The following is a 16,140-nucleotide window of genomic DNA, read 5'->3' as shown; positions in this document are numbered from 1 at the left end:
GACTTCTTCTCGGTCTCTTGTCGATAAAACACGACCCCCACACGACTCATACACGACGTCCACTCAACCATCTTTCCGATTTCCGCTCGATCATCTCGACCTATACGCGAATCCTATACGATCTCAGCTCGACCAAGTGGACTTCAGCTCGATCGCCACCCGATCTTCACACGACCAGATCGTGATGGTCGTACTACAGTCGTACAAAGTCGCCAACGGTCGTGTATTGAAACTTTGAGAATACAAACTTGAAACATTGTTGTTCACTAATCACTTTAATCATCATGGAGATTGAACAATTACAGTTGTGGGCCAGATGGTTAGAGCTCCAGAGAGACAGGGCCATGGCTTTATTAGAGTTAGAGGAGGAAGAATCAACCCAGGTGCGTAAGCGTAGGCGGCCACGACGCAGGGAAGTGTGGGTTACGCAGTGGCTTACGCGACGGCCACTATATGGACAATATGAGCAACTACTATAGGAGCTCAAAAGAGAAGACCCAAAAGAATACAAGAACTTCCTCAGAGTAAAGTCGCCTTATTGCCCTTTCTTGGCATCTTTGGATGTTTACTTGTCCGATTCTAAGAAGATTATGAGAGACAAGCACTACGTTTTGCACGTAAGTTTTATTTTAGTGACATGAGCTAGTGTATGGTCGAATAGCAATCGGGAAGTGATCGTGTACGGTCGAGTAGCCGTCGGGTAGCAGTCTAGTAAATCTGTACATCAAATCGAAAAGGGGTCGAGTGGGTCGTGTTGCGATCTAAAATCGAGCGGATCGGGTACAGATCGTGTAAAAGATGTCAATCCGATCGCCACACGATTGCTTCACGGTCAACTCGATCTTCTACTCGACTAATACACGACCACTGTCCGAGCGCTTCTCGATCCATTTCCTACTCGACCGCTACTCGATATTTTTTGACATGTCAAAAAATATCGGGTAGGAAGCCAGACCAATGCCGACCTACCCGACCGCCCCCGACAACTCATGCATGCCGACCGAACCTGACCAGTACCCGACCGCCTGGTCGGTCTTGATCGAGTTGATCTGATCGGCAGTGGGAACCCAGCTTTAATAGTATGATGTTGAACCGCATTTTTTTAATTAATTCAAATTGCATCTAAAATTCACGCAACCTTCACTATCATGCGCAATATTCATTACCATCTTAATAAGACTAGTTCAAATGGTAGCCATGGTATGTTGTTCATGAGTACAAACGACATGCTAACCAATCGATTGTGCGCTATATGTAATATCCTTGTTCAACATAAAGCTTCTAAAAGCACTTTTCTCATTGATGATCTTAAAGTTTCCGCAAACATTAGATAAGTCCCGCGTCGTGTGAAAAAAGGGTATTATGTCATGTGCGCTTAGCGTAACTCCAGACCAACATACGCATTTGCGCGTTCTGGTCAAAAGCTACCTTGTCCAAAAATGACACAATCATGCGTTACTTTATAGCAGACAGTGTAGCTCCCGACAAGACTGCGCGCATTCGCAGGCTAGTGACGAGAACCGCTGAACGAATATCGCATAGGACAATTTTTTGCACATCGTAGGTTATATTTAGTGTTTGTGGAAACTTTAAGGTCAGCACATGAGATAATTATCTAATGTAAGAGGAAACTTGAAGGTCAACAAAGGTGATTATATTAAGAAAGGACGAATGAATGAAGGTGACCTTGATATCCTCAGCTGACTTCAGTGTTTCGTTGTCACTAAATAGTAAATACTATCTGCTTTGCTGAAATTTACGTGTACGCCAACAGTAAATACAAAATCCCTAGCTTACCTTTGAGCTGATGTCCACAAGAGATACAATCTCCTATGCTGACGTTCACATTTCCGTCAACACTAGATATAGTCTAGGTCGCTTACCATGTTTCCGTCCACACTAGATATAATTGCGCTGACGTTCGTGTTTCTGTCAACACTAAATACAACCTCCTTCGCACACCATGTTGAAGTTGTTCCCCCCCCCCCATAATGTATATAATCCAATTTGCTTCCTTAAATTGCTCGCCTACATGTGACATACCCTCCATTGCTGATCATATTTACGCCAACATTAGATATAACCCCATTCGTTGACGTACGTGTGTCCGTCTACACTATATTGTCTCTTTCATTGATCAAGTATCCGCCAAATTAAGTATCCCTCGTCGACCTTTAAGTTTGCTTCCGCACAAAATATAACATACTTCGCTGAAAAATAAGTTTGCTTCCGCACAAAATATAACATACTTCGTTGAAAAATAAGTTTGCTTCCGCACAAAATATAACCTCATGCGTTGACATTTAAGTTTCCGGTCAAAATGGATACTCTCTCCAACGCTTACGATTAAGTATCGAGTCAAGGCTCCTTCAAGGCTCGACCACACTAGAAGTAATCTCTATCGTTGACCTTGACGTTTTGTCCAGACCAGATGAAAAACCTTTTGGTGACAATAAGTATCCGCCCACACGATACATATTAATCTTCAATTGGAATACGTCTTCGCCAAATATAGATATGATCGTTTTTGTTTAAAAATTAAGTTTCCCTTCAAGTCTCTTCTTTATTGACAATATTAGGAATCCGTCCGCATTGGTTAAAATCTCTTTCGTTGACCTGCAAGTTTGCATCCGCACTTGATATAATGTCATTCGGTGACAATCAATTATCCGACAACAATAGAACAAATAACCTAAACTGTATCCAGTAGTTTCCGTTGACCTTGCATGAGCAAATGGCGTTTCTCTCAATTTAGTTTAACTATATCTAGCCCATGCCATTTAATATATTTTACGTTTATGTTCGCACATGTTATAAGTTTTTTTCAAATAAATTATTGAGACATTAAGCACAGTAACATTCAACAAACATTTAAAACTCTGAACTTAAATTTTTAACTCAATGCCATCCTTTATATGGGATACGTTTCAAAATCAACCCTTCGTTTATAAAGGAAGTACCAACGGCAATCAATCTGATCAACATGGAAACCCATTTATATTATTAAAAATACATCTGAATTCATGAAGCCAAGGAAACGAGAGACCAATATGTTACTCTATAAGATGTAAGAAATATAAGAGCGCATAAAATAAAGAAAATTTCCACATTGTATGTAAATATTTACAAAGTGTATTTGGGATTTAAAAAGTCAGCATTATAAATCGAATTGTATTGTTGAGTATATGAAGCATACATACCTTATTAGTTATAATTAATAATATTCTGGAAAATGTGTTTCCTATTTTAAATGTTATGCAATTCAGTTTTCCCAGGTGTGGGTTCCCTAGAGGTTTTTCCTTTAAATATCCAAATAAAGAATGATACAATTACAGGGTAGCGCTCCGTATTAAATCAAACAAATGTATAGGTTAATTGTACAAAATACTCTACGTTCGCATACAAAGGTCATGTTTAGATATTTATTTGCTGGCATTTATTAATAGATGCATATATTAATCTTCAAAATCTTGCAAACACATATTTGTGTATGCATTTTTGTATCAACGCACATTAGTATAGCAGAATGCTTTAACGGTGGAATAGAGGAGACATTCACTCCTCTTTTTTTAAATTGCACTTCTCTTTTTTCTATCTCTTGGCCAAGATTTACTCTCTCGTGGCCATAAGTTAGCTATGTCGCGGCCACGAGTTACTAAGTCGAGGCCACGAGATACAAAAAAGAGGAGTGCAAAACTAAAAAAAAGAGGAGTTCAATTAAATAAAGAGTGGTGCAGTTAAAGTTATAAATAAACGTTACGATTTAAAGTTAGTGTATAAGATATTAATATAAATCTAATGTGCAAAAATGTATGCACACACGCACAAGTTGTTTTTATAAAATGGTGCTTTGTAGCCTACAGTTGATAACGCCCTTTTCATTACGAAGCTTTTAGTTATACTATTTCTAAAATACAGTGGTTATAAATCAACAAGCTCTGTCTGTCTTTACATCGAAATACTACCTTTAAAGAATTTATAAATGTAGTCTTAAAATAGTACAGCGGCGGGAATACCCAATCGGAATCCTCGGTGAAAACATTTGACTTCACACAGACCAACTCAGAATTAACGTTAGCCAGCGGATGATACGGTTTTGTGATGTGACAACCATGCTTCTGACCTTGTTCGGCGTCTTACCTCTACTCGAAGATTAAGCAGGTATTATGCTTATGTTTTATTCATTTTACTAATAAAGCTGATGATTTTGAATTAAGTTATATATAAACTTTAAAATGTACAAATAATGAACCATGGAGAATTGTTAGGAAGAATACTCCTATACATGTCTTATACCTTGCAATTGAGTGTTATTAACGATATTCATATTGTAATATTTCCTCAGCAGACAGTGTTTTATTTAGATATTTTAAAGTCTTAATATAGAATTTAAAAAAATTATTTTATTATTGTTTTAACAATCGTTAAAACAAAAACAAAACTACATAATTAATTTTAATAAGAATTGTAAATGTTTTATTGCGTTTATAAAGAAAGCACACGCTCGAAATAAAGATTTCCGTTTTGATTAAAATCGAGTTTGAGCTTGCAAAGCGATTGTCGATAATGCCTGAAGTTGATATGGAGTCACCCGATCTTTGAACAATGCTCCTCTATACTCAAGTTTAATGTGAGCCGTCACAGGACATGTTCGTTCAAGGTATAAAGATAGCGAGTCAACTTAGATTTAGTGCACATTGCCATACATGTATCGTTTACAACGTCAGGTTTAGTAGTTGAAAAGGTCAAATGATAAATACTATAACGGAAAGAAAGTCATATTTGTGAGGTGAACAATTTAAATTTAAACTTGTCTTGAATTACGTGGAAAATGGACACTTTTTGGTACTGTATGTATTACTTATTTAGTTGATGATGAATTGTGTAATAATTAGTAAAAAAATGATATATTGTAGGATTTTTGTTAATTTTGTCTTTGTCGATTTGCGCCTTTGTACACCTGTGTAAACCTTTAAAGCTGTAGCGATGTCTTTAGTAAATCGTTGGGCCGAAACTCCCTTCCGTTGATGAAAAGTCGTAATACAAAAGCTTCACAAATAAATAGCAACACTTGAGAGCGAAAACAATACTCTCTGGAAAACTGTCGATGAACTCGAAACAAGGTTACAAAGTCTTGACGTGATCGCAGACCGCCACATTATAGTCCGTTCACTTAACCAGCAAGAACAGTCAAAATAAAAACCTGGACCAGATGGTATTATAGGAAAATTAAACAAAAATCTTCGGCAGGCATATTTAATCCAAATAAGAAGAATTTTAGTCGACGCTTTGCGCGCGTCTCTGATTATATCGAAAATTGAGTTAAAATAATGTTATCTGCATAGTCAGTTTGGTCGCTTGATCAATTTTGTAAATAAGTCGATCAATTTGATGTGACCTAATGATGCATAATGCATAGTCGCTGTTGGTTTAACATATCAAGACCTATTTAATGATTTTTATCTTACCACCGCATTGATATCTGCCTGATATAACGCTGCCTCATATATGTTATATTAAATATATATTTTATTTTTATATTTTACATGTAGAGGTATGCTAAACAGAAAAACTGGTTCTTGCCTGATCTTTTTGTAATATATCAGGCTCGGCACGAATACAATAAGCCTCGCCGTTATGGTATTCTAAGCCTTGCCTGATATATTACGAAAAAAATCAGACAGAAACATTTTATTCTATTATATTGTGTTTAAATTCTGTAGCCTTATGATGCATAGTTTTGGTTGGTTTATAATTTCTTAACCTAGTTGATGGCTCATAATCAGTGCAAATGATAGGTAAATCGTATCCGTTCCGTAAATGACTATTGTGTTATAAACTTAATAAAATTAGATTAAAGGGTCACATATGACCAAATGACCAAATACTCATTGCTAGATTTCCATTCTACATTTTTTGTATATGCACTCTTTCAAAAACAAATACTTCTTGAACACTTATTGTCAATTGTTTTTTGAAGACAACGGCAAACGACCTCATTTTCCGTATCGACCGAAGAAAGAGATAAACTCCCAAATGGCATAATTCAGGTAAGAAACTGAAACCAAAATATTGTTAATTTTATTTGTGTACTTAATAAAGCTGTGTATGCATGTTCTGTAATATTAGTCCAGAGAGCAATGACGGATATAAACCCATTTATGCCTAGTGGACTCTCCCATCCTTCTAAATTGGATCAATTTATTTCCAACATTAGGGGTGTCTAGTATATGTATTTAAATATTTAGAATATTTCTTACAGAAATTCCTTCAAGCAAACAGCGTAGACCCTGATGAGACGCCGCATGATGCGGCGTCTCATCTGGGTCTACGCTGTTTGCCATGGCCTTTTTTCCGGACGTTAGGAATAAATGGGTTAACGAACTGCTAGAACGGTATTTCTTCTTAGCAGGTTTCATGCTAAATACGCAGAACACTTAGTTTGTGTTAAACTATAACATTATCATAGTAATAGAGCTCTCTCACAGTTAATGAAACCTCATTTTCTGATTCTTCACATATAAATATTTTTGTACAATTGTTTTTCATAGATAACTTTGAACGGCCACTAATGACGTATCAGCCAAATAAAATGATAACCCCACAACTGGCAGACCCCTGATAAAAGATCCGGTACGAAAACATTTTAGTTTTTATGCTACTTTTATAACATTTCTGACTGTGCATCGTTGATAATCAAAGTTGAGATACCAATTAGGGAAAATGATTTAGACAACACATTTTACACGACTTAAGCTGAAAGAGCTTCTAGAACGCTATTACTACTTAAAATGAACCATACTGTTTTAAATGACTAACGCTTCATTGACATGTTTGTATTTAACGATAAAGTAATCGCAATATAAGACTCTTATATAGTATATGGAACTAGAGTGTTTGATTTTTTAGAAGCAAATATTCATATAATTATCATCAATTAAATAGGTCAAGATGCGTTACGCTACGCCATGAGTATGCCAAGGGAATGCGAAAGAAATAGTTCGCATTGCACGACACTCAAAGCGAAGTGCCAAGAAGGCAAAGTGGATATCAAACGCACAGCCGATTAGACAGCGTAACAAGCGATCATCCATCGTCCATATTAAACACTTTGAGAGGTTTTGTATAAAGGTCATTTAGTGTTAAGATTAAAAGTATTTCAATTACTAATGAACTAATGAGCAAGTTGATAATCTAATGTACTATAATATATATTCACGTGAAAAAGGTATAACAATCACGCCAATTGAAAGTATATTATTTACACTATTTCGTTAAAATAAATATAATCAAAAACATAAGTCACCAATGTCTGCGCTAAAGTAAAGACATTGTTTGATATTATTCAACATGTTTGATATCTTCTTATCTCAAGTTTTCAAGTAGCTACTTCACTTATAGATTTTTTTATTTGCTTTTGTAAATATATATCGATAACGATGATTCACAAAAAGTGTTGCCCATATTCATGTATAATTCAATTTTAAATACGTATTTATGAGATGATATAGTTTTGAAACATGTACGCATGCTAACGTGTGTCATAAGCAAAACCTGCGACGGTAGTCATTAAGTATTTCATTTGTCATACTATAGTTTTGCTTGATATCTGGTAATGATCTTTGAAACACTGTTCATTTATCTCCACTTAAGACACACAAATATTATCGACGAGAGTATTCATATACTATGAAACAGACGAAGGGAACCTGTAAGTCCATAGAGGACAAATTTATATCTCTTAACATTTATCTTATTTTTTAAGCCATCTACGATGTTATTTTCCTCGCACCTTACACCTTTACTTTTGACATTGTTTCATATTCATCTCACTTCTTGACAGCTATTCTTTGATATTGATTACATATGGGTTTGATTGTATATGTATCAAAACTAGTTCTTACTTATTTCGTCGTGTCGCTAATATCTGGTTTGATTCGTCCGAGTTCATTTTAGTTCAGACATGACTAGAAAGATGTAAATATTCTTTATGGAACAATACAAACTTCAGTATTCTCAACATACGATTAAGAAATCTACATAGCATCTTGATGAAACCAAATAAAACATGTCTAAATAATGCATGTTGCACGATTGGATTGAATCATTTTAAAGACAGAAGCACACATAAAAAGAAGATAATATAACATACCATAACACAGTCGTTTAGAGACAAATAGCACTGGCCTACTTCCCAATGGTTTATAATTTTGTTAAATATCGCAGGAAAGTGATCGTTGTTAAATTGTGTGTTGCAACCATGTTTCTTCTGGTTAAAGAATTAACACATAACACAAATATATAAGACATATAAACCTACAGTATTTCATTCAATATTTGTGGTTCGCTCCCGGTTCGTTTCCTCTTTATGGTGATATGTATATCTTAATGATTAGTGAGTACAGTCTTATTCAGAACGAATCGTAAGTGGCTCTGTATCTGCAAATAAGACATGTATCACAATTAAAAATATTATATATAGCATATTTAAATCAAGATCTAAGGTACACGTTGTAGGGTTCCTAGACATTTATCTACTTAATAACATGTCACAACAGTATTCATAAGAACATCCTCATTATGTGGAGAAATGACACTGTGCTATCATGGGTGTTATTGCTACTGTATCATCCTAGTTCATCCTAGTTACTAAAAGCGATGTGTAAATACATCGCCTTAAACATGTTTCTTGTTTGTAAAACTTATCACATGACATAACTTACAATACAACATATGTATAATAAATAATTGGTTCCGTTTCCACTTTTAATGTCATGTGTGGGTAATTTTCGTGTGACTTTATTTTCCAATATCGCTTCCAATATAAGATAAATAAAATAAAAAACGTTTTTGTTAAATTCCCTTTGCTAATTGCTATATCAATATCAATTGAGGCGTAGATAATATGGTCAAATACTAATACGGAATGTCACATAAATATTTTAATATCATAACATAGGGATACTTTTGTAAGTATATCACATATTTTTAATGTGGAGTTAATTGTATATATTTATACAATCGCTTCAATGAAAAAAACATTAAATAATGTATGGCAAACTTAAAAATATATCTTTGAAGGAGACAAACACTTAATATTGGTTAGATATTGTGTTTAACACATACAAAGCTATTCAAGGAATATTGTATTGAAAATTATAACAAGTCAAGTCAAGTAATATTTATTAATAAAGTCGGGTATTTCAAACATGATAACACAAGCTCTGAAGAGCTTTTAAAGCCGACTGACACGAAACAGTGAATCATAACAACATGATATATAGCACATACAATGAAACATAGTTATAACAATCCTGTAGTTGAAAAAAAAACAGAGAATACGATTATGAATAATTGCTTTAAAAGACTGAAGGTAACTTAATATTACTTGAGCTTAGTAATGAATAAATAAATATTGTACGAAGCATACAAACATGAACGGGCAAACATTAAACTGAAAAGCAGTACAAATAGGAAAACCAAGGACCATAATACACTTAACATATTATGACACCCTAGTACATACCAGAACATATATTAAGCAAGCTTAAACATAATAGAGCAGCTAAAAATAACATAAAATTCAAAAGCTATATAATATAATTAAGAAAAATCACAGCTTAAACGATGTTGTATAATTTTAAGATTACAAATAAAACATTAATACTAAGAACTATATTACTTTTTAAAACAATATTGTTCAGGTAGGCTTTTGTAATGCTGAAAGTGTCCAAAAAGAAGTTTAGAGAGTAAAATAAAAAGCTAACACTTGTGTCCGCATTAACAACAGCGCACTGACTTGGTCACAAGACCAATGGAATATTAAAAGTAGGAAACAGTATATATACATATATATATATATATATATATATATATATATATATATATATATATATATTATATATATATATATATATATATATATATATATATATATAATGCAGCTCAAAAAAACATTAAGAGTCTTTATAAAATAGGGAACCTAATTAATTTACATTGCTTGCATGTACACAAATATGTAAAACACATGAAAAGCAAAACATAAGGGTAGACATAAGGAGGCAAAACAGGGAGCATAAGCACTTAAGTTTACAAACTAAGACAAAGAGTATAGATCATGCAGGGAAACATACCTAAGACATATATATTTGCAATTGTCTCAATAAATAAACACACTTTGCTTCTGTGCTTTTCCATGTTGGTCCTTTCAAGATGTGAGTTCATGGAAGAGTTGTCATTGTGTGTGACGTTATGATAAACTATTTTCTAACTACTGCTTGTATATTGGTCAACTCCTTATTAGCAATTCTAGCGTTTGGATTGGAGAAGGTTCTTTCCCCATAATACCTTGTTTTTCTTCTTAAAATAACTATTAAGAGGACGTACACTAATGATCGTTATGGCGGTATATTTATCCTTGCATTTATGAAGTCGTTTTTTAGCCAGAAACCTGGTTAAATATCTGCGGTTGACGCGTAAAAGAAATAGTCACACTATACACCGTCGGACCTTGCTGTCTTTGTAACAATGCGATACCACTACTCCATAAGTTACTTTAATTATAACTAAATAGACTCATTTTAGCATGCAATTTAATATTTTGTGTCCAGTATACTGTCCAGTGTTCAATCTTGTTGTTTAAACGAACTTGGCCATTTTATAATGTTACATAACCGAGCGAACAGTTTCATAAAGTTAGGAAACTATTAGCAATTTATAATGCACACTATCATCTATTACCTAATTCCCGGTGTTTTCTTATATAATATAAAATAATATTAAACAATACAGTAAACTATAATAATATATTATACAATACAATAGGACATTTTACTATATTATATAACCCACCATGAAATGTCAGTCTGCACAAAAGTAACACTTTGCCAACTCCCAAGAGTCTGGTATCTGGTCACATTTCTGTATAACACATCAATTTGGTAGTTTGTTTGTTAGTTTGACCCTACTCTTTATGTAAATTAATTTATAATATAAAATAGTATAAAATAATAGTATATAATATAAAATAATATAACATAATTATATATTAAATAACGCATCATGTGGCCGTCTGCAGGGAAGTGACACTTTGCTATCTCCCAATAGTCCGTGGTCACATTTAATTATACTACATGAAAGTGGTCGTTTGTTGTTGTATGGCATTACTCCGTATCTATTCTCATAGTTATTGAGTATTGGAAATAGAAACTTGGCAAATAGAACCTATAAATTCAATATATATTCCTGTATTTTTCATTGAGGGATTCATTCTTTTCTTTGCATTTCCCACAATTGCGATTAAACAATTTTCTTAATATTTCTGTTCCCATAGTATTTGTTGTTGCGCGATACTTAAAGGCTTTTCTGTTGATAGAAAGCATGTTATTTTTTTTTAACGAACTATCCTAAACCATAACCATACATACATGTACATCAAATATTCCTATGAAATAAGACTGTACGCTTTAACCCAATATTTGATGATTGCTGTATTTGGTTTTGATTGGTCAATCGCTACTTTACATTCTTCTTATGTTGTATTCTTCCATGACGGATTGGAAAATGTATGCAAAGCATACGCTTCCTTGAATGGCTGTTGCTCAAGCGAATCGGTCCAGGAATATTGCTACGTGTGTCTCGAGATATAAGTTTTGTTTCTCTGACTGTTATGTAATATTTTCTGAATGTATGTATAAAGCATTGAGGATGTATTCAGTTTACGAACAATCTCAGCTTATGTGTTTTTCCAAGAAGGCCCTTTGAATCTGTGATTCTGTAATACAGATATTTTCTCCTGATGTTGTTTAGATATAAGTAACGTATCAGTAAGTCTATAATTTATCTCTAGCAAAGAGGGAAACAACTGTGTGATATCGCGATTTTTTTTCTGTTCTGTTTAAAGTCTCTACAACGCTCGAAATCAACGAAAATTTCGTAAAGAATTTCGTAAAATAAAGTTAAGACCTCAACAATCAGTGTTCATATAGCAAGAGCCACAATTTCAACGCTGGATGTGGTATGATTACATAGATTTTTGTAGATACAAAATGCTCGTTTTTATCTATTTGTGACCACAATTAATTCCATTTTAATTTCCCGCGAATATATATATTCATACGACACACGAACACCATGTTAGTGTTCATGTGTCGTATGAATAGATATCGTTGCGGGAAATTAAAATGGAAAAAAAACAACGAGCATTTTGTATCGATTAACATCTATTTTACCAGACCACATCTGGCGTTGAAATTTCGGCCATTGCCATAAGGAACACTGATTTTAAATTGGTTAAGTTTATTTTACGAAATATTGTACGAAATTTTCGTTGATTTTGAGTAGTAATGTTACTTTAAGAACACATTTTTAAGTTAAATATACATATCTCTGAAATAAACCATATTCTAGAATCCAACACTTTACTCTCGTGTGTGTTCTTCCAGTGAAGCTTTTTATCATTGAATTCAGTTCTTATTGCTTTTGAATCGCGCCTTACATGGCTGACTCTATGGTGGAGTGAAAATGCAAATTCTATGCACAAAGTATTTATAATACTGTTGTTGGTGTACTTGTAACGGATATAACATTATCCGTTCATTATAGTTCACGTGAGCTCAATGTAGGCAGTCTTTAGCTAGGTAACACTCTGTATGCCATGTGTTATCATTTTTTTAAATCGATTGTTTATCTTGGCAATATTTAGGATCAGTTAGAATCTTTGTCACGTGTGTACAAAAACTAAGAACCCAAGTGATTTCTTAGATCAAATCTGGAAGCCACATGTATGATTCAGTATTGATGAAAAATGTGTTCGGAATGTTTATCGTGGCAATATCTAGGAAAGGTTCGAATATGGGTAACGTGCATCCAAATATCAGTGACTCTGAGTCTAGGTCGTGTTTCATCTAGAATTGTGAATCACAGTTTCTTTATTTCTCTCTTTTAAACAGCTGACAATGTGTGAATGATTGTGACCTGACACTGTTTTCAGTACTTTTATTATAATCTATCTTTACTATAGTTAACTGCTTTATTTTATTGTACTTAAGAAAGGGCAAATAACAAAAAAATGCGATAATATAATGTACGGTATTGGAAAACATTAATCAGCATAGAACCTTTGTCTATCTAATGTGTTCTTCCAAGAAAACCTTAGGAAATTTGTTTGTGTAGTGTCTATTTATCTCGCAATATTTATTTTTTTTACAAATTCGCACTACAGACAGTTTTTCTAAGTCAGCATCGAAACTTTGTTTGAGTATTGTTGTCCTCCAAACAGGCCTTGGAAATCCGTATGTTAATGGTCTTTTCTATCTCCCAAAATGTTTTACAAATTCGTATTACGGACAGTCTTCATAAAATGATATATTTTTTAAACCTTTACCATCCATATTTAGTGCTCAGATATATCAACCATAATATAAATATCAGTACGCATATCATGATAAACAAAAGCTTTAAGAAAAAGTCATCCGTATCCTTGCAAATCTGGCCCCTTGGTCCCCAAATCATTTTTTTGCATAGCGGCAAACAGCCGTGTAATATGAAGTTTATTTTTATTTATTTTCACATATGTAGGTTTGATTAATAAATTATTATTATTAGGAAACCTTTTTATACATTACATCCTAGTTTTTTTTTAAATCAAACTTGTATTCCGCTGATGTGCTTCCACGATGGACGTACAACTTATGAATTCTTAAAATATTCGTGAAATGCAAACGACTTGGAAAATCTGCTATTGACTGAATTCGGATTTATTGATTGGATTTTTTTGTTTCAAATACTGATTCTGTATTTCTATTGTTACAATTTCTCACATCAACGTTGGAAATCTACACCTTGTTACTAAACTATTTATAATATATTTATTAAAATATTAATGTTAATTTATTAACATAACGAACGTATAAACGTCAAAGTCATTCTTGTTGTCTTCTTTGATACTCTGTTTTTGAGGAAAAATGAATGCTCATCTGTTGGTTTCAGAAAAATAGCATATAGTTGTACAAATAACATTCCATGACATTCCCGTCAGCAGATAAGTAGCACTTGGCAATCTACCAGGAATCAGAGGTCTGGTCACATAACGGTATAATATATATTGAAATTTGACTAAAATACAATTTGAAATTTGACTTTAATACAATATACTGGAAGTATTATAATATATTTATTAAACCTTATTATATATATTAAAATATATCTGAACGTAGAAACATAATTCTGGTTTCCCACTATCCGCCTTTCTATTCAGTGTTGCTTGTTTTTCATAATATAGTACAGTATAATACAATATAATGATATATTAAATAACGCATCATGATATGTCCGTCTGCAGATAAGTAACACTTTGCTATATCCCAATAGCCTGTTATGTGGTCACGTATCAATATAATATAAGAGGTCGTTTCTTGTTGTTTTGTTGTTTTGCTAATGCTACGTATTTATTTATATTTATATAAAAAAAATGGAAAAAAATAAATCGCACAGAAGTATTCATGCCATAATGAACGTTTCGGATGCGTTTTTCCACAATCCACAATGTAGAAAAAAAAACATCAAGAAACGTACACTTATGATCGTAATGGCGGTATATTTATCCTGGCTATTATCAAGTGGATGTATGCCCAGGTTTGATATCTCCGGTACACATGTTCAAGAAAATATCTTCGGGCTTATGGAAATCGCTGCCTTCATGATTCTGTGATCCCACTACTCTATCAGTAAATTAATTACACAACTATCCATCATAATAACATATTATTTTATTGGTCTCATTTTAGCATGCAATTTAAGTTTGTGTGTCCAGCATGATGCCCATTTTTCAATCATCCTGTTTAAAGGAAATATGCCATTTAATTATGTACCATAACAATGCAAACAGTTTCATGATGATGAGAATATGAAACTATTTTCAATTTATACAGCATTATGCCCTGAATGACCTTAATTTACGGGTTTTGTTTTGTGTCTGATATAACATAGCATAATAAAATATAACATAATACAATATAAATTATATTATAACAATACAATATGGTATGATAATAAATGATATAACCCACCATGATATGTCCGCTTGCAGATAAGTAGCATTTTGCCAACTGCCAAGTGTCGGAAATCTGGTCACATTTCTTTATAACACATTAAATTGGTAGTTTGTTGTTGTAGTTCTTTGCCAACATGTACACATAAACAAGACACAATCTCTCTTAACTCTGTCGGATTTATTGTAATAGGTGTTTTTTTATAATTATTTGATACCACTCTATATGTAACTTAATTTATAATATAATAGTATGTAATATAACATAATGATAATTGAATAATGCATCATGATATGTCCGACAAGTAACACGTTGCTATCTAATGTCTAATATTAGGTTCCTGTATTCTTTCAAAATTGATATTGTCCTTCTGTCAGGAAATAACACTTTGCTATTTCCCATTAGTTGCATAGTCAAGTGATGTGCCTATTTCATTTTCCATTCTTCCATTCTTCGGCTTCGTTTTCAACACTAAAATTGTGTTTTTTCTTGCTTGTTTTTATACAAATTGAACCTATAAATCAAATATAGACTCCTGTATTTCTGTATTGATGGTTTCATTCTTTACTTTTGCCTTTTCTTATTAATGTGAGTGCCAAGATTTCTATATATAACGATTTCTATTCTAGTTTTTGAGCGATATACTTTAGGTTTTTTTTCTGACAGAAAGCATGTTGTTTTAACAAACGAAACTAAAGTATAATCAAACAAATATAACACATTATATGACAAATAAGACTGTGAGCTTTAACCCAAGATTCGATTATTAGTTTATTTTGTTTTGGTTGGTCAATCGCTACTTAACATTTGCAATAGTCTCTCATGACGGATTTGAAAATGTATGCAAAGCATAAGCTATGTTGAAAGGCTGTTTCCCATTGTTGCGAATTGGTCCAGGACTATTGGCACGTATGTATCGAGAAACAAGTTTTGTTTCTGTGACTTCTATGTCCTTTCAAAAGAGTTTTTGAATCTGTGTATAAAGCATTGATAATTTATTTATTTTACGTACATTCTCGGCTTATGTGTTTTTTCCAAGATGGCCCGTTAAATCTGTGAATTTGTATTACATTATTTTTTCGACTCATGT

The 16,140-nt window shown here is 33.1% G+C and overlaps 1 long non-coding RNA gene across 1 annotated transcript; it reads left to right on the top strand.

Annotated features, from left to right (window-relative positions):
• The first annotated feature begins 4,003 nt into the window (after positions 1-4,003).
• Positions 4,004-8,759, top strand: LOC127867676 (uncharacterized). The gene is made up of 4 exons (XR_008043606.1): positions 4,004-4,161; positions 5,981-6,050; positions 6,552-6,633; positions 6,946-8,759. It is a non-coding gene; the product is annotated as an uncharacterized LOC127867676 (long non-coding RNA).
• The last annotated feature ends 7,381 nt before the right edge of the window (positions 8,760-16,140 follow it).

The sequence above is a fragment of the Dreissena polymorpha genome, chromosome 2, assembly GCF_020536995.1.
Source record: "Dreissena polymorpha isolate Duluth1 chromosome 2, UMN_Dpol_1.0, whole genome shotgun sequence".
Classification (NCBI taxonomy): Eukaryota; Metazoa; Mollusca; class Bivalvia; order Myida; family Dreissenidae; genus Dreissena; species Dreissena polymorpha.
The sequence above is the reverse complement of the archived record's forward strand: the minus strand, read 5'-3'. Positions and strand labels throughout refer to the sequence as shown.